Raw genomic sequence first — 22,631 nt, forward strand, 5'->3', positions numbered from 1 at the left:
GTCCACACTCCAAATGTAGGTCTGGTCAGGGACTTGAACCGGCGACCCTACGGCTCACAGTCCAAGCCCCTACTGACTGCCATAGATTTAGTCCCTAATGTTGCTCTCAAAATGGACCAGATTGATGCATTTAACTTCAACATTTAAAAAGAAATCTTCCTGGGGGAGCTTGCCCCCGGACCCCCCTAGAGGAGGTGAGGTCCACCACCTGCCCACACCCCCTGTTAAATTCTCTCACCCACATTGAGGATGCTTCCTACGCCCATGCTTTATTCAAGTCAGGCAAATTGGATCAAAATGTTATTGCATCAATGATCTGTTAACATTAAAATCACTAAATATATGCTGTAACTATTTTGCTCTAGGCAACTCAAGGGCTCAGGTAATGTGATTACTATATGAATAATTGTCCAAAATAACATAAAATGCATAGGGTTTTTTGTTAAGTAACATACTTTCGTCGCCGGCCGATACATGCCGCGCATTAAGTGGGCCTGTCTGTCAATTAATCCCCGGGCCACATTTTCCCCCCAGTCTGCCCCTGGTTACAAAATACAGTTAAAGAACCGGATCGATAAGCAGTATTTGTAATTGTTTCCATTAGGCCTCATTATTTCACAGTGGCACAGGATCATCTGCCAATACAGCACTTTTGTTCATGTTAAATCCATAATGAAATATACAATTCTAGTTATTATTATTAGCAGAGAAAATGTAATGTAATGTCAAACTCTGAGTTTTAAAATTGTGTTTGTGGGTTTCTGTTGTTACAATTTATTCGTGAGATTGAAAAGTTTTAAATGCTTGGAGTTAATTTACTTAACAAAACACACATTCTTACGTATCCGGTGTGAGAATTATTTCTCTATAGTAGTTTATTTACTATTGCTGTTGATGCAAAGGAGCACAACGTTCAATCACATGTCTTTACTGTAATTTTCTGTGCTGTTATTTACTGCACTGATGTAAATATTAAAGAACAGTGTATATTATCTGTTGGCATATCAAATGAATCCTCTTCGGGTCAGTTCACAGTAGAAACAGACTCTTACTCTGTGTCTGAGGGTCCAGGTTCATCACTGAAGTATATAAGTTCTCTTTTGGACCAGTCACTCTTCATAGAAACACAGCTGGGGACTGGAGACTCTGCTCTCTGTCTGTGGAAACAAGACATTTGTGACACACATCATTAGTTCTTGTAATAGAAAACAGCGCTTGATTTCAGCCCGTTTACCCGATTAAAGGTTTTTGGACTTGCTCCCAACTTTCTGTTTTCGAGTCATGCTTGAGGGTTTGTAACGATCAACTATCAAAAATAGCTGTGTTAAATAAACGCACAAGGGGTTCTTGATATGAAATAATATTATAAAGGCGAAACAGAACTGATAAACGGACAATCTACTCTTTCCACAAAAAGTGTATCTACTACTGTCTCCATCCACACATTCACAACATAAACAAAGACGGGTTTTATATTGACAGTTCTATTTTGTATATGGCTTCGCCCTCTAAGGCTATCGCTATTGGGTTATCCCTCTGCGCCCCCGCGCAGCACTGAAACACTTGTAGTCCACGCCCACCCGCTAGGTGGGCCCCACCCTCGGGCCTCCTTCCGGTATAAATAGGAAGGTGACCCGGCAATCTGCTCCCTCTTTTCTTCAGCAACCAGCAGTTTACTGAAGCACGAGAAAGCAACAGCATGAGCAATAAAGAGTGTGTCCGTATGTGCCCTTCGTGCAATACAGGCTACATTATGAGCTATGATTTGCATCCGATATGCGCAGCCTGTCTGGGGCCAGAGCACGCGGACGCGGCTCTCAGCCAGCAGGTCGCATGTCCTCATTGTGTGCGTCTTCCTTCATCCGACAGGAAGCAACGGGCGGACGCCCTAGCTGCTGCGGGTGAGGAAGACGTCTGGGGTGGGCAGGTGCCCATCCAGGACAGCCTGTTTATGGAGGCGAGTGGGGGGCAGGAGTCGGACGACCCCTTCCCCCGCGTCCATCCAGGGCTCGCCATGCGGCTCTCCCCATCCCCCTCTTCCCCGGACGGGGGAGACGGGGTCGGAGCGAGAGTCAGAGGTGGCGTTCGAGCACGTGGTCCCCTTCTCCGTGGCCACGGCGCTACCGGCATTGGGAGGCATCATGCTGGAGCTGCCGGAAATAATCGGCAAGGCAGCAGCATGTAGAGGTCTCCCCGTTCCACAAGTACGGGAGAGGGTGGCTCTGGATGACATGGCGGGCGTGTTTTCCCGGGTGCAGACGGGCAGGAGTGTTCCGATCTGGCCGCGCTTCCCCGCCATTAGGCGGTATCAGGAAGGTGCAGCGGCGAACCCGAGGAGCTTGAGGGCTCCGGTGGCCTCCCTTGTCCCCTTCACCAAGGTGGAGGGTTTCACAGATGAGGTTTCCCAACCACCCCCGCTCTGGAACCGAGCTTAACGGCATTTTTCGGGGTAAGACAGGCCAACTTGGTCGCCGGACGGCGCCCTATGTTGGCCGACCCCAAGGACCAGTATGTCGCCCGCCAGGCTGACCGGGCGCACCAGTGTGCGTTCCAAGCGTCAGCAGCGGCAAACAACATCGCTTTGCTGACCAACTCGGTGGTGACGTTGGTCGAGCGATCCACCACCGTGGCTCCAGAGGAGTCGGAGGAGATCGCTAAGGCGGCCAGCATGGCGCTAGCGCTGTGCGCAGCCGTGGCGGTGTCCCAAGCGAGGATTACGGCATGGATGACACAGATCCAGCGTCACCTCTGGTTACAGCAGGCAGCGGTCACAGAGCCAGTCAGGAAGGTCTTACTGGACGCTCCGATCAGCTCGGACGGGCTGTTTGGGCCCCAGTTCCTGACCATGGTTGATTCCATGAAGGCGGCTTCGGAGCAGGCGGAGGACATCCGCCAGCACGTCGGCTGGCTCCAGCCAGCGGTGAAGCAGCAGCGACACCAGCGGCGGCAGCAGCAGCAGCCAACCCGGCCACAGCGGCAGACGGACAGACACCAGCAGCAACAGCAGCCGAGGCGTCAGAATCGTCCGTCAGCAGCGGCTGGGGCACCGACCCGCACCTCCAGGACACCGTCCCGCACCGACGGGCCCCCACCAGAGAGGGGGGGTAAGAGGGGAGTGAGGTACTCCCGTTCGGCGGCTACTCCACGAGAGCCACCGAAAAAAGAAAACCGACCTTGACGGTTTGAGGGGGAGTGTGATCGAAATAAAAGTTGTTTATTTCCTAACACGTGGTCTGAGTCATCAGTTACAAATGTGTGTGACATATCCCCCATCCTGGGAGCTGCCTATGACCTGTCGGTTAATAGCCAGCCGGGTTCGGTACAAAAGCCTGCGCTATTTAATCTATCGATTAATAAGCACAATAATTACACCAACTGCCTCCAATCTGATGATTAGTAGGCGGCATGGTTCGCGACAGATTTCTGATGGTTATGACTCTTCGGTTATTAAACCACAGACCTCGCGGCATTCTTCTGTCCGAGATACGCCACCTATACACGGTCATAATAAGCCCATGAGAGCAGTGTTAACGCCTCATGTGGATATTACTGCACACACCTCCATCCATCCTCTGAGCGTGTACACGTCTCATGATGTGAGGCGGAGTGATACGCAGCGTGTGGAGGCCTCCGCACAGCCCTTTCGCTCTAGGCCCACCTTGGGTTGCCTCGAGGGCTTTGGAGTGGCTCGTCGTCATGACAACCACAACACATCTCGAACAGGCGCGCCCGCTGTCAGAGTGTTTCTCGGCGTGGCAGCGCCTGTGTTTGATGGACGGATGGATGCACAGACTGATCAGCAGAGGGTACACCCTGAAGTTCGCCTCCACCCCCCCACAGTTCAAAGGGATACAGGTGACATGCCTAACATCCCGAGAACAGTGTCTTGCGCTCCAAGCAGAGCTACGGGAACTCCTGTTGAAAGAGGCTATTTCCAGGGTTCCCCAGGAGGAAGAAAATCAGGGGTATTACTCCCGCTATTTTCTTATCCCAAAAAAGACAGGGGGAATGAGACCCACTTACTTCCATGTGCCATCATTCCGAAACACAGGAAATTCCTGAGGTTTTCATTCCAGGGAATAGGCCGTCTGCCGTTCGGCTATTCCCTGGCTCCTCGTACTTTTTCAAAGTGTGTAGAGACGGCGCTGCAGCCGCTACACAGAGGAGGAATGAGAGTACTTTTTACCTGGACGACCTGCTGCTGCTGGCTCGCTCCAGGGAGGAAGCGGCTTTACAGACGGTACAACTCATATCGCATCTGTCAAAGCGGGGTTTCATGATCAACTGGGAAAAGAGCTGTCCTGTTCCAGCCCAGAGTATTGTTTACCTGGGGGTGGAATTGAACTCAGCCCGCATGAGAGCACGACTCTCACGGCAGAGAGTGGAAACGCTGACAGCTCTCCTTCGACGTGTCATACCACGCAGCCTGGTGACGCTGGAAAAGTCCCCACGTCCTGTCAGAGGGGGTTCCCCTGGGCAGAGTTACGTCACACATCTCGGTGTTCACAGACGCATCTCTCTCAGGGTGGGGAGGAACGTGCATGTCACATGTTTTTCCACATAAATGTGCTGGAATTGATCTCCGTACGGAGAGTAATTCAGCACTTTGCCCCGTTGCTGCGGAATCAGCATGTGTTGATTCGCACAGACAACAAAGCCGCGGCGGCCTACAGGGCAGGACACACCGCCACTCATCCCCTGAGCGTGTACACGCCTCATGATGACAGCCGGAGTGAAACGCAGCGTGTGGAGGCTTCCTCGCCCCAGCGGCAGCGCCCGCAGCGCCACGGCGTCAGGGCTTGCTGCAGAATTCTGCTAGTTTTAACTAGGGATGTCCCGATCACCTTTTTTTTCTCCCGATCCGATTCCGATCATTTAATTTTGACAATCTGCCGATACCAATTTTTCCCGATCCGATCTTTATGCAATGCATTAAGAGAAAAAAAAGGTAACAGATAACGGCTGGTCATCCAACGCGATGAATTCAGCTATCTTGGCTGTTATTGTTTGGCCTTTTCACTGTTCTGGGGCAGTTTCTCTTTCCTTTTTAAAAGTCTCTGAAAGTGTCGGTTGCTTCAGTGCCGTTACCTGAGTGGCCGCTGTGTACTCGCCGTGTTGTTGTTGGCGTTTGTTTCTCAGGTAGCGTATTAGATTGGTCGTGTTGAACGTAGCTCTGTTCTTTCCACCACGCGGAACCTCTGCCTTCCAAACATTGCATCTGGCTGTTACACTGCCTTCGCTTTCAATTTTATAATACTTCCAAACTCCTGACATTTTCTCTGTCCCGACTCCCGAGTCACCAGCTGAACGTAGCCTCTCGTTAGCTTGCTGCTACTATTAGACACTGCGCCCACTCTGTTGCTTTCAGAGAAATAAGCAACCAGGTCTGAAAACAAGCCCAAAGAAAGCAACACATACATGATGTTGTGTAATTTTAAACCAAAACTAAGTCCTCAGGATGACTTTAAGACGTGAACATGGTCATTTTTGTTTTGTAACATTAAATAAAATAAAAATATTTTATAACATTTTTTTTAACATCCCGATCCCCGATTTATTTCTCCCGATCCCCGATTTTTTGAAAATCACGTGATCGGCTCCGATCCCTGATCACGTGATCGGATCGGGACATCTCTAGTTTTAACCTATTGGTTAATAAACTGCAGAGCTCGCTAATTAAGCCGGCTGCCACTAATCTGTTGATTAAGTAGACAGCAGGGCTCGCTGCAGACGCCTGCCGGTTTTAACCCCTGTTAATAACCTACAGAGCTCGCAGCATTCCTCTGTCCGAGATACGCCTCGTACACACGGCCTTAATAAACACGGCCTTAATAAACACATGAACGCCGTTATAACGCTTCATGTGGACAGCACTGCACACGCCTCCATCCATCCCCTGAGCGTGTACGCGCCTCATGATGAGAGTCGGAGTGAGATGCAGCGTGTGGAGGCCCCCGCCTTGGGTTGCCTCACGGGCAGCGGCGGAAGGGGCTCTGGCGTGGCTCGTCACCATGACGACCAAAAACACATCTCGAGCACGTGCGCCCGCTCTCAGAGTTTTTCTCAGAGTGGCAGCGCGCGGGTCTGATGGACAGATGGATGAGCAGGCTGATCAGCAGAGGATACGTCCGGCAGTTCGCCTCCCCCCCCCCACAGTTCAATGGGATACAGGAAACACTCCTGTCCTCCCAGAAGCTATGTCTTGCGCTCCAATCCGAGCCGCTGGAACTCCTGTTGAAACAGGATATCTCCAGGGTTCCTCAAAGGGAGGAAAATCAGGGGTTTTCACTCCCGTGATTTTTCTAATCCCGAAAAAGACTGGGGCAATGAGACATCCTCGATCTGTCAGTATTCCACATGCTGACGATCAACAGGTGCTGGAATGTGTTCACCAGGACGACTGGTTCACTTCCACCTGAAGGATGCATACTTCCACCTGAAGGATGCACACTTCCACCTGAAGGATGCATACTTCCACCTGAAGGATGCACACTTCCACCTGAAGGATGCATACTTCCACCTGAAGGATGCACACTTCCACCTGAAGGATGCATACTTCCACCTGAAGGATGCATACTTCCACGTACCCCTCATCCCGAAACACAGGAAATTCCTGCGTTTTCTCATTTCAGGGAATATCAGACCAGACAATCGTCTGCCGTTCGGATATTCCCTGGCTCCTCGCATTTTTGTGTAGAGAAGGCTGGAGCCACTACACAGAGGAGGGATGAGAGTGTGGTTTCCTCTGGACGACCTGCTATTTGCTGGCTCGCTCCAGGGAGGAAGTCGCTTTCCAGACGGTACATCTCGTATCACATCTGTCAAAGCCTGGGTTTCATAAGAAATTGGAAGAAGATAAACTCAGCCAGCAGAGCGCGGCTCTCGCGGCAGCGAGTGGAGGAACTGACAGCTCTCCTCCAGCATGTCACAACCCACACAGCCCTCTCCGTGACGCAGCTGCTCGGCGTTGGCGTCAGCTGGTCACGTGATGATCCCCCGGGGTCTCTTCCAACAGGGGGACACACCAGAGGTGGTTCATTTGCTGCAGAAGCCTGCTGTTTTAAACTTATTGGTTTATAAACTGCAGGAGTTATGCCTCCTACACACGGTCATAATAAATCCACGAGCACCGTTCTAACGCCTCGTGTGGACAGCATACACATATCTCTCATCCTCTGGGCATGTACGCGCCGCATGATGAGAGACGGAGTGAAATGCAGCGTGTGGAAACTCCCTCGCAGCCCTTTGCCTAAAAGTGTGAGGCGGTGTCGCAGGCGTATGTCTCGGTAGAGCCCCGGAGAACATTAATGCGCACTCCACCAGAGGAATTCCTCCTCCACGGCTTTGCACGGAGGAATGTCAGTGGAAGATATTTGCACGGCTGCATCTTGGTCTTCCCCCTGTTCATTTATTCAATTGTATTTGAGGGATGTTTCCCTTTCCTCTATGACGCACCCCGTACTGGGTGTCCTGTCAGAGTGAGTGACGTCAGGGAGCCAACTGAGCGCCTCTCTCCTGCCTCTCGGCACACAGAGAGCGGCCTTTTCCCCTCGTAGGAGAGGGATGTTCCCCTTCCTCTAATACACTTCGTACGACGTGTCTGATTAGAGTGAGTAACGTCAGGGATCCAGCTGAGCGCTCTCCTACCTGGCTGGCGCGGAGAGAGCGGCTGTTCCCCCTCTATGATCGCAGGATAAGGTGGGACCTTCGTCTCTACTTCTCACAGCGGTCGGTATGTATTGTTCCCAGCCTTCACCCCGTCAGGAAAACAGGTATGTTTGCTATGTTCCAGGGACGGGGAGGTGCCATTACGCATGGCACAACAGGCAGGGGGGTGTTATTGAGCAGGTGTGTGTGCTTCTAGTGCTGGACGGACCCAGTGGGGCGCAGACTACATCATGCTTCGCCCTTAACCCAATAGCGATAGCCTTAGAGGGCGAAGCCATATACGAAATAGTACTGGGGTTACCTACTGTAACCCAGCTTCTATGAGTAATGGCGCAGCCCTCTAAGCGCTGGGCCCCACTGGCTCTACGAATAGCTGAATAAATGTTATATTGTATGGGAGCAGATTGCCGGGCCTCCTTCCTATTTATACCGGAAGGAGGCCCGAGGGTGGGGCCCACCTAGCGGGTGGGCGTGGACTACAAGTGTTTCAGTGCTGCGCGGGGGCGCAGAGGGATAAACCAATAGCGATAGCTTTAGAGGGCTGCGCCATTACTCATAGAAGCTGGGTTACAGTAGGTAACCCCAGTTTTACAGCCAAGCAAAACACAAACAAAACTCAACAAAAAGTCAGCTCGGCGATAAACCGAAATTGTCATTATTGCCTAATCCAGGCCACTATAGTTCATTGACAAAAAAGGCTGTCGCTCCTGCGCCCGTCGGCAGCTAAAAACGGAAATGTTTGTAGGCCTATTTAGGCTATAATCCACAAAAAAGGAAACACGATGATCGGCGTGGCACAAAGGAGCGATCTCACCCTGTGTTGGAGAGAATCTCTCTCTCTATATGTGCGCGTCCTCTCCACGAGATGTGCTTCCAGGTCGGTCGATGCAATATCCACTTTCAGTTATATTTCCCGTTGCATTTTAACATATGTATATGTAAGGTAACAGCCTTGACAGGCCACTAGGTGTTGCTGTTGCGCAGCAAATTGTTGTTTTTTGTCCATTGTGGGACACCGTATTTCTCTTGTTGTTCTGGGTGCGGCCGCCATCTTGGCGCTAATGTTTGTATTCACTCCGCAAAGGGTGAGCAGTGTTAATGGCGGCAAATAATTGTACACATTATTATGTTAAAAACGTCCAAACATTCCATTTATTTAATTAATGGGTTAGTTTAAATGTTTATTTACCCGTTTGTGTATGTTTGGGAGTGAGATGTTTATGTTTTGTCTGTTCATTTGGTTATTGTATTGGTTAGCATGTAGCTAATGTTTGTATTCACTCCGCAAAAGGTGTCAGAAGAGCTGCCATTATGAAGAATAAATCGTTACTCAGCGTCTCCACCGCAATCCGATCTGCTGTGTCCTGTTTTCCACCCCTCTGCATAACATCCCATCACCAATAACAAACACAACGCAGAGTCCCATGGTGTTCAGAGAGGCTACGGGACATTTGGGTTACATATACATGCTGAGGAAACTTAAATATCCCGCTGAATACCCGCATTCGCCACACACACACTTCCTCCTCCCGTGAGAACCAACCCCTGGCCTCCCGGTGAAGCGCCCACTAAAAAGCCTCTGGGAGCGCCGCGACAGGTGAAAGTGCAGGTGAGGCTTGCAGACCCGCACCCTCAACCCGTACATACCAGTGGACATTAACAACGGCAGTTGGAGGATATTATACATGTATCATAGATAGTTCATTTCATGATAAACAACATGCCTTAAACCTTTTCCCTGCCACTACAGTTTAGAAGAAACACCTTAAATCAATGTGCGGCCGTCACAGATGTCTGTCATTACAATTAATTTGTAACGGTGACAAATCTTACATGTTTGAATTTACTGTAATTGACCAAACTGTGTTTCTGTTCTGTAAAATGTCATTATTTAGAGAACACTTTAGATGATCACATGGCATAAAAACTGAATCCTCTTCCGGTCAGTTTACAGTAGAAACAGACTCTTACTTTGTGTCTGAGGGTCCAGGTTCATTACTGAAGTATATAAATTCATCTTTAGACCAGTCACTCTTCATAGAAACACAGCTGGGGACTGGAGACTCTGCTCTCCGTCTGTGGAAGCAACAACATGTTTAACACACATAACTAGTTCTTGTAAAGGGCAGCTTTTGATTTTAATTTGTTTACGTTATTAAAGATGTTTGGACTTGCTCTGAACTTTCAGTTTTTAAGTCGTGCTTGAGGGTTTCGGTTGTTAGAATTCATTTGTGAGAGGGAAAAGTGTTACAAGTTCGAAGTTGATTTACTTAACACAAAGTCCTACATCTGGAATGTGAGAATAATTTCACAATAGTAGATTATTGACTGTTGCTGATGATGCCAAGGAGCACAGCTAGAGCTCAGTGACACCTCTTCACTTTCCTCTTCTGGGTTTCTTTACTCTAATGTACTTTGTTTCATGACTGTACTCCACAGTGATGCTTTACGGTGTGTATATACTGTGACCTGCTACTCAGATCAAACCAGACTCCTCTTCAGGTCAGTTTACAGCAGAAACAGATTCTTACTTTGTGTCAGAGGGTCCAAGTGTATTACTCAAATCTGGAGGTTTTCTGGACACTGAAGATGTGTCCTCCTCCTCCTCATCCAAATCTCTCATGGTCTCCATTCTGAGAGATGAACTAGTAACCCTGGAGACAAATACATAAACACACACACTTTATAATGCAAGCATTTCAATCAAATCCATCATAATGATACGTTTTGGTTTAAATGTGTGCTGTAAAAAAAACGTGAATGTTTGTGAATAATCTGCAAACCTTAAAATGTCAAAGAAATTAACCAAAAAATAATCATATTACCAAGTTTCACCCAAACTTCCTTCGTAATTCCAGCTGGAATTTTAACATGAATTGCATGGCAGTGAAAGTCAAGGAAAGCGAGGAACTGGCACAAGCTACATGTACATGTAATCAAGTAATAATAATAATAATAGATGACATTTTTATAGCGGACCCAAGGCCGCTTTACATGGTGAACAAACAAACACACAAACAAACAAACAAAAGGGGCAAATAATAGTAAAAGTAAAAAAATAATGTTTAATAAATAGCAGTAGGAGTGGAAGCAGGGGGGCTGTGATGGGTTAGGGGTCAAAGGCCATGGTGAACAGGTACGTTTTTAATGATGACTTAGTACCAAGTACTGTACTTAAGTACAATGTTGAGGGACCTGTACTTTATTTCAATGTTCCCCTACTTTGTACTTCTACCCCTCTACAGTTCAGAGGTAAATGGTGTACTTTTACTCCACTACATGTATTTAACACCTTTAGGTACTTTACAGATTTTGATTAATGATGTGAAATATAGTGTTAAGTCAGACTTTAGTTCCACCTGGAGTAAATTCACAAGCTACCCTGCAGTATACAAAGTCATTCAAACTAGCTGCACCTTTACCAGCTTTGAGAACACTTTAATGATCAATCATTATAAAACATATCATATATATTATTCTGAAATGGACCAATCTGCACAATCACTACTTTTACTTTTGGTACTTTAAGTATATTTTGATGCCAATACTTTCTACTTTTATTAACATTTTGTATGCACGACTTTTACTTGTAAGTAACCGAGTATTCCTACACTCTGGTAGTTCTAAAATATCTGTGTACTTCTACTTTTACTCAAGTACAAGATCTGAGTACTTCTTCCACCTCCAGAAATCAGTAAGAGTTGTAACTACCTCCGTGTAAAAGCACATTTAATCGAGGACAAATGTTGAGCACTCGTTCTTTAGGTCTGGTGAAACGGAGGGGTGGCATTATGCTGAATCCAGGAAATGGACAGGAAACTACTTTAGGAGCAGAAAGTGCTCGCAATATGCTCTGACGTCTGCCAGTAATTCGGAAATCATCATAATTTAGCTGAGACGTTATAATAAAGTGAAAACCCCTCTTATTTCTCTTAGCAGTTTTTCATGGACCGCTTTATTAGACTACAACACACTTTTGTTTGTTTTATATCTCTCCAAAATACAAGTTAAAAGGCCTACTAATAATTTAAACTTCTGATTTATGCCATGAAGATTAATAACAGTTTATGATCGTGATTTACACTATTACTTTTTTGTTTTAAATCAACTAACACCACTAGTGTAAACAACAACAAATACGTCTGTATACTGTAGTTATGTAACCACGATGGCGCAGTTCTAATAAGGACGTGACACTTGGTGAAAGGGGAAGTTTAGGCCTACAACATTTCAATATGCCACATCGGACTCTAAGATGTTGCTTTTTATCGAGACTGTGTTTTTCTGAGATAAAGAGTAACAGAGTAAACATAAATTGTTTAGACAAAAACAGCAGAGCCTGGTTTTAACCATAGGTTTTAACACTCACCCTGTTTTCTTTCTGTTGAAGTTTAAAACGGAGTCTGGCAGGCTGTCTGTTTTCTAAGTTTCACTTTTGACGTCTCTCCCTGTTGGTATGGAATCAGTTTTGTGCCATTAAGATAAAGCAACACTTTCTCTGAATCAAGCAAAACTAAGAGTTTAAGAGAAATAAAAAACTGAGTCAAGCAAAATACATTCATTTTCAAAAGTACATCTATAAGTTCCAAACAAATAATGGGTGTAATCATGTAAACTATACGTCTTTTTTCTTTGTTTTATCTTTTTTTTTTTTGCAGTTCTCTTTGCTTCTTTCTCAATAATCAGACTTTTACTCTCGCTGTAGCTCTTCTCGTTTGCGCTCCTTCATTTTTTGTTTGCGATTCTGGCACAAACATCTTAGGTGGGCGGGACTGTCAGGGGTGCGTCCCCATTGGCTACTCAGTTTTTGAGTGACAGCTCACTACACCACAGATTGTACAGTGCAACTCATGCAGCAAACTCCGGAGTCCACTTGGCCACGTTAGTGTCGGTGCCTCCAGGGGAGTTTTCATGGAAATGTCGGACTCATCTTATGGATTGCTGTGCATTATACTTGTGTTGTGAAGTTTATACTTTATTCCAACTTTTTATATTTTAATACCTGAACACACTGCTGCTGTAACAAAAATAATTTCCCAATTTGGGATTGATAAAGTGTCTGTCTGTCTGTTTATTTTATAGATATAAAAAAAACATATCTATGTATTTTCAAGCTAAAACTAGTGTCACATTTCACTATGTTATGGAAATAAACCAACAAAATAAAAAAAATAAAACAGTCAGTCAGTGAATCCGATTTACATGAATGGATGAGAGTCTGAAGAACATGCAAAGATCATAACATATGTATATGCAGTGATGTGGTTGCTTGTATAAGACCAGTCTATCTTTGACGGTGGAAAAAGAGCCATAGCCAGCCAGCTTCAGGTTCTACATGGTTCTTATTCAAGTCTTATTCATGAGGCGGAGGGAACAAATGCATACTTAAAAGACGAGGTGAGGGAGGAGATCTGGATCCGCCTGTGAAAAACACACCGGGGGGGGTACGGAGGCTTTATGGGACATACACGCTGCAGGGCCTGTTGATTAACTCCTGCAGTGTACTTTGGAAAGTGTGGTGCACACATAGAAAGGCATATATAAAACACACAGATAGAGAGTCTCCACATGTGCAGGGACGGAAATACAGTATATAAAAACATGATTTCACTGCTGTATTGCTTGCTGAAGAAAAACATGTTAACGCCCGTACATACAGAGCTGTTAAAGTTACACACTACATCAAACAATGGGTGTCAGCAGCAGAATAAGTCATATAGGAATAATAATCTGTTGTTGAGATCACAGCTTGTATGGAACCAAAAGGAAGGAGTGCTGGTTTCTATTCTTTTTACTTCCTTTGTACTATATATCTTCCAAAAAGAGATAAAGCAATATTGCTAACCCTCTTTCATTCCCTCTGCCAAGCTTTTATTATGCTGTATGTCATTTTATAAAGCCTTCCTTACAAGCATATACTGTAGGTCCTCGTTTGTACACACCAAATGTTTTTTATCGGATCAATGATTAGATACACAAACAAGTCCCACACGGACACACAGGAAATAAAATACAACTTCCAACAAAGTCCTGTTTTCATTTCACATATGGAGGCAAGATATAGGGCCAGTAATAAAGCTGTGCTGTTGGACCAGGAGAAGATTATTACAGCGCTGAACATATCGCAAGTTATCTATAGGCGCATTCACACCGCAGTACTTTTCCCACAAAGGTTCATCAGAACTTAGTTCATGAGAACTCTTTAGTTCTCATGAACTAAGTACAGATCGCGTTCACACCGGAATAAGTCCCTGGGGGAGGATTAGGCAAATGAAGCCGCTGACGTCACTTCTTCTTCTGCTTTGGGTTTACTGTCAGCCCGCAAACCACTTCACGGCGTATACTGCCGCCCAAAGTCCCCGGCCGGAAGTCCCCGGAGCGTGGTTTGCAATCCGCCCAGCCAATCAGAAATAGGAACCTTTTTCTCCCACGAAAGTCCCTGCTCTCTAGCAGGGACGGAAAAGGGGGTGAAAAGGTTCTCATGAACTAATTTTTGTTCCGGCTCTTTTTGATGTGAATGCAACATTTCGTAACTATATCGGAAGAGTACTGCGGTGTGAACGCGCCTTATGTATCCCAGGAGGGTGAGGGTGTGTTTTTTCAACGTGTGGCAGAAATGAAAAACACATGGAACTGTGGATCAAAACAGTGGAAACAAAGTGTCGTCAATGTTTTAAACATAAAAATACATCACTTTTAAATGTAAATTGATCCTATATAGAGCCAGAAATAGCTTTGCAGTTAGTTTATGATCTCATCCACTTCATTCCAACCTGGTCTCACCAGAATGCGTGACACCACCACGACTTCTTAACACCACAGTGCTGGTGCGTGGTGCGAAACGTTTTTTTCATATGGAATGCAGTTGGAGGTCAACCAATCACAGAGCTTGAGGCAAAGCGGAACAATAGCTGAGGATTCTGGGTAGTGTAGTGTCTTCGGCCATCCTAAACTCTGAACAAATATTTGTTTCTCCGAATCGAAGGGGAAAATTACAAAAGCATTGTACACAATTTAAACCAATCAATGTTGTGTAATTAACAAGGATAATCTGGTGTTTTTGAGTTGATGAGTAGTGCAGATATCACTGTAAAATCAATCGACAGTAAGGAGAATACTTACTTCCGGGTGTAAAATCCTCCGTTATCCAATGGGAATGGACGCTCGTAATACAATAAAGGGGACATGATCATTATCTTTTAAATAACGTTAACTAAAGGGAACAATCTATTTGACACAGCTGAAGCTCTGGCCTTCCTTAAAAACTAACTAATTTAATAAAAATCACAGTTGTATTACACACAATGCACTGTTTTTTGAGAACAAAAATTCGTAAATAATGCACCATTGTAGTGCCGTGAAAAGGGAGTCGGAGGCAGTGTATTAAGAATGGAGTTCCAATCTTTATTATTCATTAATATCAGAGAGGTTAACACATGAACTGCTCTGCCTGACGAGCTAGCAGGAATGGCAGCTAAAGCTACAGGTGTTCCCACTAAAGGGTCCGTGTGGCAACCCAATAAGCAAGGTGAATTATGGTCCCACATGGTGTCACCACACAAGCCCCCCCAGAATTCACTCGTAAACAAAATCTGTATGGCGGGGAGGAACAACACGCCTACCCCCACGAGTCCTGCGCACCGGAGCCGGCACAGCGACCTCCGCCTGTGCGACCCCCGTCAGAGGAAGGACCGGAACAACAGGTCCAAACTCCCTGACAGGAATCAAAGCCGGAGGGGGGACCCGTCTCGGCGGCCGAGCCAGCACAACTGGCCGGTCCACGTCCAAATGAGCAGCCTTCACCCGGTCAACCGAGACGTGCTCAGCCTTGCCTCCCATGTCGACCACTAGGTGCTTGTCGCCGTGCTCCAAGACCCGGAAAGGACCATCGTAAGGGGGCTGCAGGGGGCCTCTATGTGCGTCATGACGTATGAAGACGTGCCCAGCCGAGCGTAGCTCCGCGGGAACTTGAGACCTTGGCGCACCGTGCTGAGTAGTCGGAACCGGAGCGAAAGCCTCCGCTGCGTCCCTCAGGAAAACCCGCTGGGCCGTGGCAGACCAGGGAGCTGATGTGTTCAGGAGGAAATCCCCTGGAACTCTCAACGGCTGCCCGTAGACCATCTCCGCTGTATAGCACTGCAGATCCTCCTTAGGCGTGGTCCTCAGGCCCAGCATCACCCAGGGCAGCTTGTCGACCCAGTTACCGTCCGTAAGTCCGGCCTTGAGGGCCGCCTTTATGGAGCGATGGAAGCGCTCGCAGAGGCCGTTAGCCTGAGGGTGGTAAGCGGTAGTCCTGTGCAGCTTAACCCCCAAACCGCCTGCCACGGTGTTCCAGAGTTCGGACGTGAACTGAGAGCCCCTGTCTGAAGAAATGTCTGACGGGGTGCCACAACGACACACCCACGTTGCAATGAAGGCCCGGGCAAAGTCTGCGGCCGACGTCAAAACGAGCGGGACCGCTTCTGGCCAACGGGTCGTCCTGTCCACCATGGTGAGGAGGTAGGAAAAGCCCTGAGAGGAGGGCAATGGACCAACCAGATCGATGTTGACGTGGTCAAACCTCCTCTCAGGCACCAGGAAACGCTCCAAAGGGGCCTTCGTGTGGCGGTGCGTCTTCGTGTGGCGGTGCGTCTTCGTGTGGCGGTGCGTCTTCGTGTGGCGGTGCGTCTTCGCGCGCTGACAAGCCACGCACTCACCAGCCCAAGTCCTCACGTCCTTTTTCAGCCCATGCCAGACGAACTTTGCGGCCACCAAGCGCACCGAAGGCTTAACGCCGGGGTGTGACAGTCCGTGCACCGCCTCGAACACAGAGGGCCTCCAGCTGGCGGGAACGACTGGCCGCGACAGGCCTGTGGAGACGTCACACAGGAGGGTAACTCCACCTTCAGAGCCTGGACGCCGGGACCTGTGACCTGGACGGCACCGATGATGACTCTGGAGAGGCAAACAGCAACCAGGTTCGACTTGCCAGCCACGTGCTTAACCTGTTAAGCCCCGAGCCTGTTTTTCAGGTTTCAGGCTCGAAAATGACATTCCCAGAACAAATGACCATATCTTCCCTTCTAAAAGGGTTAAATTAATAATCTCTTTTCACAAAGTAATGATAAACCTGTGAGTTGGCTGTAAAAAAGTCAGATTCAATATAGATGTTTTTTATTTTAAAAAAAAAATTCAGATTGAACATGGTAAAAAACTGTAAATTATAGTGTCCGTCCAAAAAATATGTTTTACTTATAGTGAAAACGAACCTTGGATGATGGTAAGGTAGACTAAAAGCTTTAGGAATCCAAAGTACAACATATAATATGTACCCTGTATCAAGATTGATGCAAAACAAGTGATATTTTACCTTTTTAGACAGATTTAGCAAAAAAAAACCTCTTCTGGGGCCATTTGGGTGGATTTTCCATATCTTTTTTAGTCAGTTTATTGAACATGTCAGAAACAAAAACATACAACAATAATATATATATATATATATATATTCACTTTTTTTCCTTTTTTTTCCTCACTGAAATTAATAATTATAACAAAGTACAAAAAAAAAAAAAGAACAATAATAATTCTCAAATAGTCTGTCATGTTCAACAGGGGCAAGAAGAAGCTTAAAAAAACTTTTCTGGTCCTCCCCCCTCGAGCATATATTTTTCTTATAAATAAAACATTATGTGTTATATATGTTTGTCTTGTTAATTTGTTTGCTTTTTGTTTTTTTACAAAACAATCAGAAATAAATTACTTTTACAGTTACAAGAAATAACAACAAATGGGATTTTACAGGTCCTGTTCATAACCATTAATGATTAGACTCCTAAATAATACTTTCAGTTTAGATAGACTTGTACAATATTTCAGTGCATCGTTACAGTTATTCCACAGACTAACACCTTTTGATGAGATGCAATGAAGTTTGGCATTTGTTCGTACGGGTGGTTTTTTGAAAATGCAGTTTCCTCTCAACATGTGCATGCTTTCTCTCCGTGTGAAAATCCCTGGATATTATGAGGTAATTGTTGATTTGCGGCTTTGAACATAATTTGAATAGTTTTATAGTCAACCAGGTCTTGTAGTTTTAGTGTTTTTAGTTTGATGAACAATTTATTTGTTGGTTCTCTGTAGGTAGTTTTATGTATAACTCGTATGGCTCTTTTTTGCAAGATGAAGATAGGATGTGTATTTGTTTTATATGTGTTCCCCCAAACTTCCACACAATACATCATGTATGGAAGTATGAAGGAGCAGTACAGCATAAACAAAGAAGCTTGATTAATTAGGTATTTGGCTTTATTCAGAATTGCTATTGATTTGGATATTTTGGCTTTGATATAGCTTATATGTGGTTTCCAACTTAATTTATTGTCTATGATTACTCCAAGGAATTTTACTTCCGATACTCTTTCTAATTGGACGCCATTTATAGTGAGTTTCTTCTCTGTATTGGTCGATCGATTCCCAAATATAATGAGTTTGGTTTTGCTTGCGTTCAATGTTAATTTATTTTGGTCAAACCAGATCTTCATCCTGCTCAGTTCCTTCTCCATTGTGACCAACAGCTGTTCGAAATCGTCCCCACAGCAGAGTAGACTTGTGTCGTCTGCAAAAAGAATGGTTTTAATAATTTTTGATACTTCACATATATTGTTAATATACAGAATAAATAGTAATGGCCCCAAGACTGAGCCCTGAGGCACCCCACATGTAACCTGCAGTAGTTGTGATTTATGGCTTTTTAGTTCAACGTACTGTTCCCTGTTGTGTAGGTAGCTGGATAGCCATGATAGTGCAACACCTCTAGTGCCATATCTCTGTAGTTTTTTAATTAATAATTCATGGTCAACCGTGTCAAATGCTTTTTTAAGGTCCAGAAATATCCCTATTGCATATTCTTTCTTTTCTATTGCCTTAGTAATGTGTTCCATACATTCTATAACTGCAAATGATGTAGTTCTGTTTGCTCTGAAACCATATTGTTGTTCATAGAGTATGTTATGTTTGGTGATGAAGTCATTTAGTCTTGTATAGTAGATGTTTTCGAGTATTTTAGAAAACTGTGAGAGCAATGAAATTGCTCTATAGTTTGACAGTACATGTTTATCTCCAGATTTATGTATTAGTATGACTTTAGCAGTTTTCATTTTATTTGGAAATACACCGGTTTGTATTGACTGATTACAGATGTGAGTTAGTGGTTTGGCTATACATTCAATAATGTTTTTAACTGTATACATGTCAATATCATGACAGTCTGTAGACCTTTTACTCTTAAGTTTTTTAACTGTGTCAATAATTTCATTTTCATCAGTCCCTCTTAAGAATATAGTTTCCTTCACATATATATCTTTACTTTCAACACCATCGCTACAACCAGTATTTGGAATTTCCCCAGCTAGACAAGGACCAACATTGACAAAGTACTTATTGAAATCTTCAGCAACTGAGGTCATGTCATACATTACTGTATCGTTTTTTGACAGAAAACTGTTTGGGTATTGTGCCTTTCCATTTCCTTTTTTAATAATGGTATTTAATACATTCCATGTGTTTTTAATGTTATTTTTGTTATCCTCCAATAATTTGTTGTAATGATCCATTTTGCTACATCGTATTATCTTTGTTAGTTTGTTTTTGCATGTCTTGTATTTTTGTTCAGCCTCTACTGATCCATTCTTTAAGAAGTCTTTATATAATTCATTTTTCGTTTTACATGCATTTAATATTCCCCTAGTGATCCATGGTTTTTCAGCATATTTTTGTTTCATTATTTTCTTTACACAAGGACAATGTTTTTCATACAGCCCTGATAGAATATGTAGACATGATTCATAGGCTTCATTTGCATCCGGTACATGCACTTTGTTCCAGTCTTGCTTAGATAATTCTTCTTTAAAAGAATGAACAGACTCTGGTGTTTTGTGTCTTGTAATTGTGACTTTTCTGGTGTCTTTTTTGATCCTAGTACAGTTCTGTATTGTTGCAAAGACTGGCAGGTGATCACTTGTGTCATTGATTAATATTCCACTTATTACGTTCCTATCCATAACATTTGTGAATATGTTGTCAATGAGTGTAGCACTGTGTGATGTTATTCTGGTTGGTCGTGTGATTGTAGGATATAAACTGTTGCTATACATAGAATTAATAAATTCTGTAGTTGCATTGTGTTCTTGTGGGTTCAGCAAATCAATGTTAAAATCTCCACATACAAAGAGCATTTTCTTGCTGCTTGTGTAGTTATACAGTTCAGCTAGCTTTTTCTCAAATGTGTCAATACATGATCCTGGTTTTCTATACACGCAGCTTATCTGAAGGTTTTTAGATGTTTTCATTTCAATTTCTACTGTTATGCATTCCATAATGTTGTCTATAGCGAAAGACATATTACTGACAGATCTACTTTTGTAACTTTTGTTAATATAAAGTGCAGTCCCCCCACCTTTAGAATGTGTCCTATTAGTAAAAAACATGTTGTATCCCTCGATTTCAACCATGTCAGCTTGCTCCTCACTAAGCCAGGTCTCTGATATTGCTAGGACTGTAACTCGTTTCTCCAGTTGCCTTAAACAGTGTTTGATCTTAGATACATTTGAAATGAGGCTTCTGCTATTAAAATGTAATATTGATATTGATCCATCCATTATTCCATTTCTTTTGAGTTGATCTTCTGTGTAGTATTCACATTGGTTATGGATGTTATTGTAGAAATTATTTTCAGGGTCAATATCCTTTTCAATGTCTTGTGATCTATGTTCCGTGTATTTGAAACATTTCAAGTCCAGTTTTTCATATTCAGCAGGTGAGTGGTTTTTGTCCAAGCTTATCATGGGTGTTCTTAGTGTGTTCATTTCAGTGTGTAGTTATTCAGTTAGGCCTACCTTATGTTGATTTTGATGTTTCATTCCTCAAACTGATCCAGCTCTGGCCCCCCTTGCTGGATTTTGACATGTGACATCTCTTTCTAACCGTCAGAGCCAATGGAATCGAGGGAAACTCCCACATAGTCCTTATTTGGTAATGTGTGTGTGTTAGACTGCCACATAGCCAAGACCGGAAGCAGCAGCCACTCTGGTGGCTACCATTAGCAGCTAACTTTTGCTCTCTGATTTTTACATACAAATGGAATTATGGATTATAAATGAAATAATTGTTTTATACAGAGACGTTAAAAACCTATGGATTAACCGATTCAGCCGCGTTTTTTCTCGTTTTAATGCTATTGATCAGATTGACAGCTACGGTGAGACGATCTCCCTAGAAGCTCCGTAAAGGTACGTGTTGTGATGTCTGTGTTTGCTTCCCCTGTCGCGAGTTCGGATGACTCAGTGATGATACTATATACCTAAATAATCTGTGGAACCTCAGCTATAATCGGATATCTTGTATGCGCAGCTACGATAAGTAATCAGGGTACTTTTATCTTGAGTTCTGTGCCAATGTCCGTTAGCATTTTTCGCTAAGGGGTCATTTAGATGCTTCTTATGAGACTTGTGTTTTGGTAAAAATGGGTTGTATCGTCAGTTAGCTGAGATTATTCCCGTTAATAGGTTCTTAAATATTAAGGTCCCCTGAGACACAGTGTCGTGAAAAAAACCAGGGTCCCCGCCGACGGGGCTTAACACGTTAATGTCCGTAGTGAACTCTGATATGTAGGACAGCTGACGCTGCTGACGTGCCGACCAAGGTTCCGCCACTTTTGACATGGCGAAGGTGAGCGGCTTGTGGTCGACAAACGCCGTAAATTCACGGCCTTCCAGCATGAAACGGAAGTGCCGCACGGCCAAATAAAGTCCAAGGAGCTCTCGGTCAAAGGCGCTGTACCTAAGTTCTCTGGGCGTCAGCTGGCGGCTGAAAAAGGCGAGCGGCTGCCAAGCGCCCTCCACCCACTGCTCGTGCACCGCACCGACCGCGTAGTCCGACGCGTCCGTTGTGATGGAGATGGGAGCCGCAGATGATGGGTGTGCCAGCAAAGCCGCCTGACAGCCCGTCGTACGCTGCGCTTCCAAGTGTGCACACGAGGGAAGCAAACGTTAAGGCATCAACCAAACGCCTATTCTTAACGTCCACTAAGAGTCCATGAGCACACAAAAAATCCGCTCCGAGGAGGGGAAAAGAAATGTCCGCTGTCACGAAATCCCAGCTGAAATGCTGTCCTCCGATGCACAGACACATAGGCCTCACGCCGTACATGCGAATGGGACCGCCATTAGCCGTCGTCAATCGCGGTCCGTGCCCACCACGGGTGACGTCTTCACTTGACGCTGGAACTACGCTCCGTTGAGCGCCCGTGTCACACAGAAACAGGCTCCCCGAAACGCTGTCGCTGACGAAGAGGAGCCTGCACGTGCCGCCGATGCTCAGGGCCACTACTGAGCGCCGGCCCCTCCGTTTCCCGGGGGTTTGTAGCGGCACGGAGCGATGCATTTCTTCGCCATTGTCCCGAAACGTGCGTAGTAAAAGCACTCTCCGGTGTCTCCCCGCCGGCTCGATACAGCCATGTCCGGCCTCCGCCATGCTTTCTTGACTGCAGATGGGCCGCTGAGCGTCGCGGCTAACGTCTCTGCACCGGGCTGTTGTGTAGCCAGGAAAAAACGATCCGCATCCTCAGCCAAGGCACGGGGCTCCGTGACAGGCGAGTTGGCCAGCGCCGTCTGGACCCGGGAAGGTAAGTGACGCAGGAAAATCTCCGTGAATAATATCCGGGGATCTTCCCCCCCTAGCAGATTTAGCATTTTCTCCATTAGCTGAGATGCCTTGAATGTCAAGTATCTGGCGGGCCCTCTCCTTAGCAGATAAGCTAAATGTCTTAAGGAGAAGGGCCTTTCGCCTCATATTTGCCATGATGTGGGGGGGCTGCGAACATCCCACCAACCTGGACGACGTGGAGCTTCCCAGCGCTGCTACCACATGGTAGTATTTCAGGTCCCCGTCACGGACCTGTCGGCAGGCGAAGTGCACCTCCACATGTG

The 22,631-nt window shown here is 45.4% G+C and overlaps 1 pseudogene; it reads right to left on the reverse strand.

Moving 5' to 3' along the window:
- The window catches only part of LOC117439563 (NLR family CARD domain-containing protein 3-like), a 36,441-nt pseudogene extending 24,081 nt beyond the window's left edge, over positions 1-12,360 (reverse strand).
- Positions 12,361-22,631: the final 10,271 nt, after the last annotated feature.

The sequence above is a fragment of the Pseudochaenichthys georgianus genome, chromosome 24 (assembly GCF_902827115.2).
Source record: "Pseudochaenichthys georgianus chromosome 24, fPseGeo1.2, whole genome shotgun sequence".
Taxonomy (NCBI): domain Eukaryota; kingdom Metazoa; phylum Chordata; class Actinopteri; order Perciformes; family Channichthyidae; genus Pseudochaenichthys; species Pseudochaenichthys georgianus.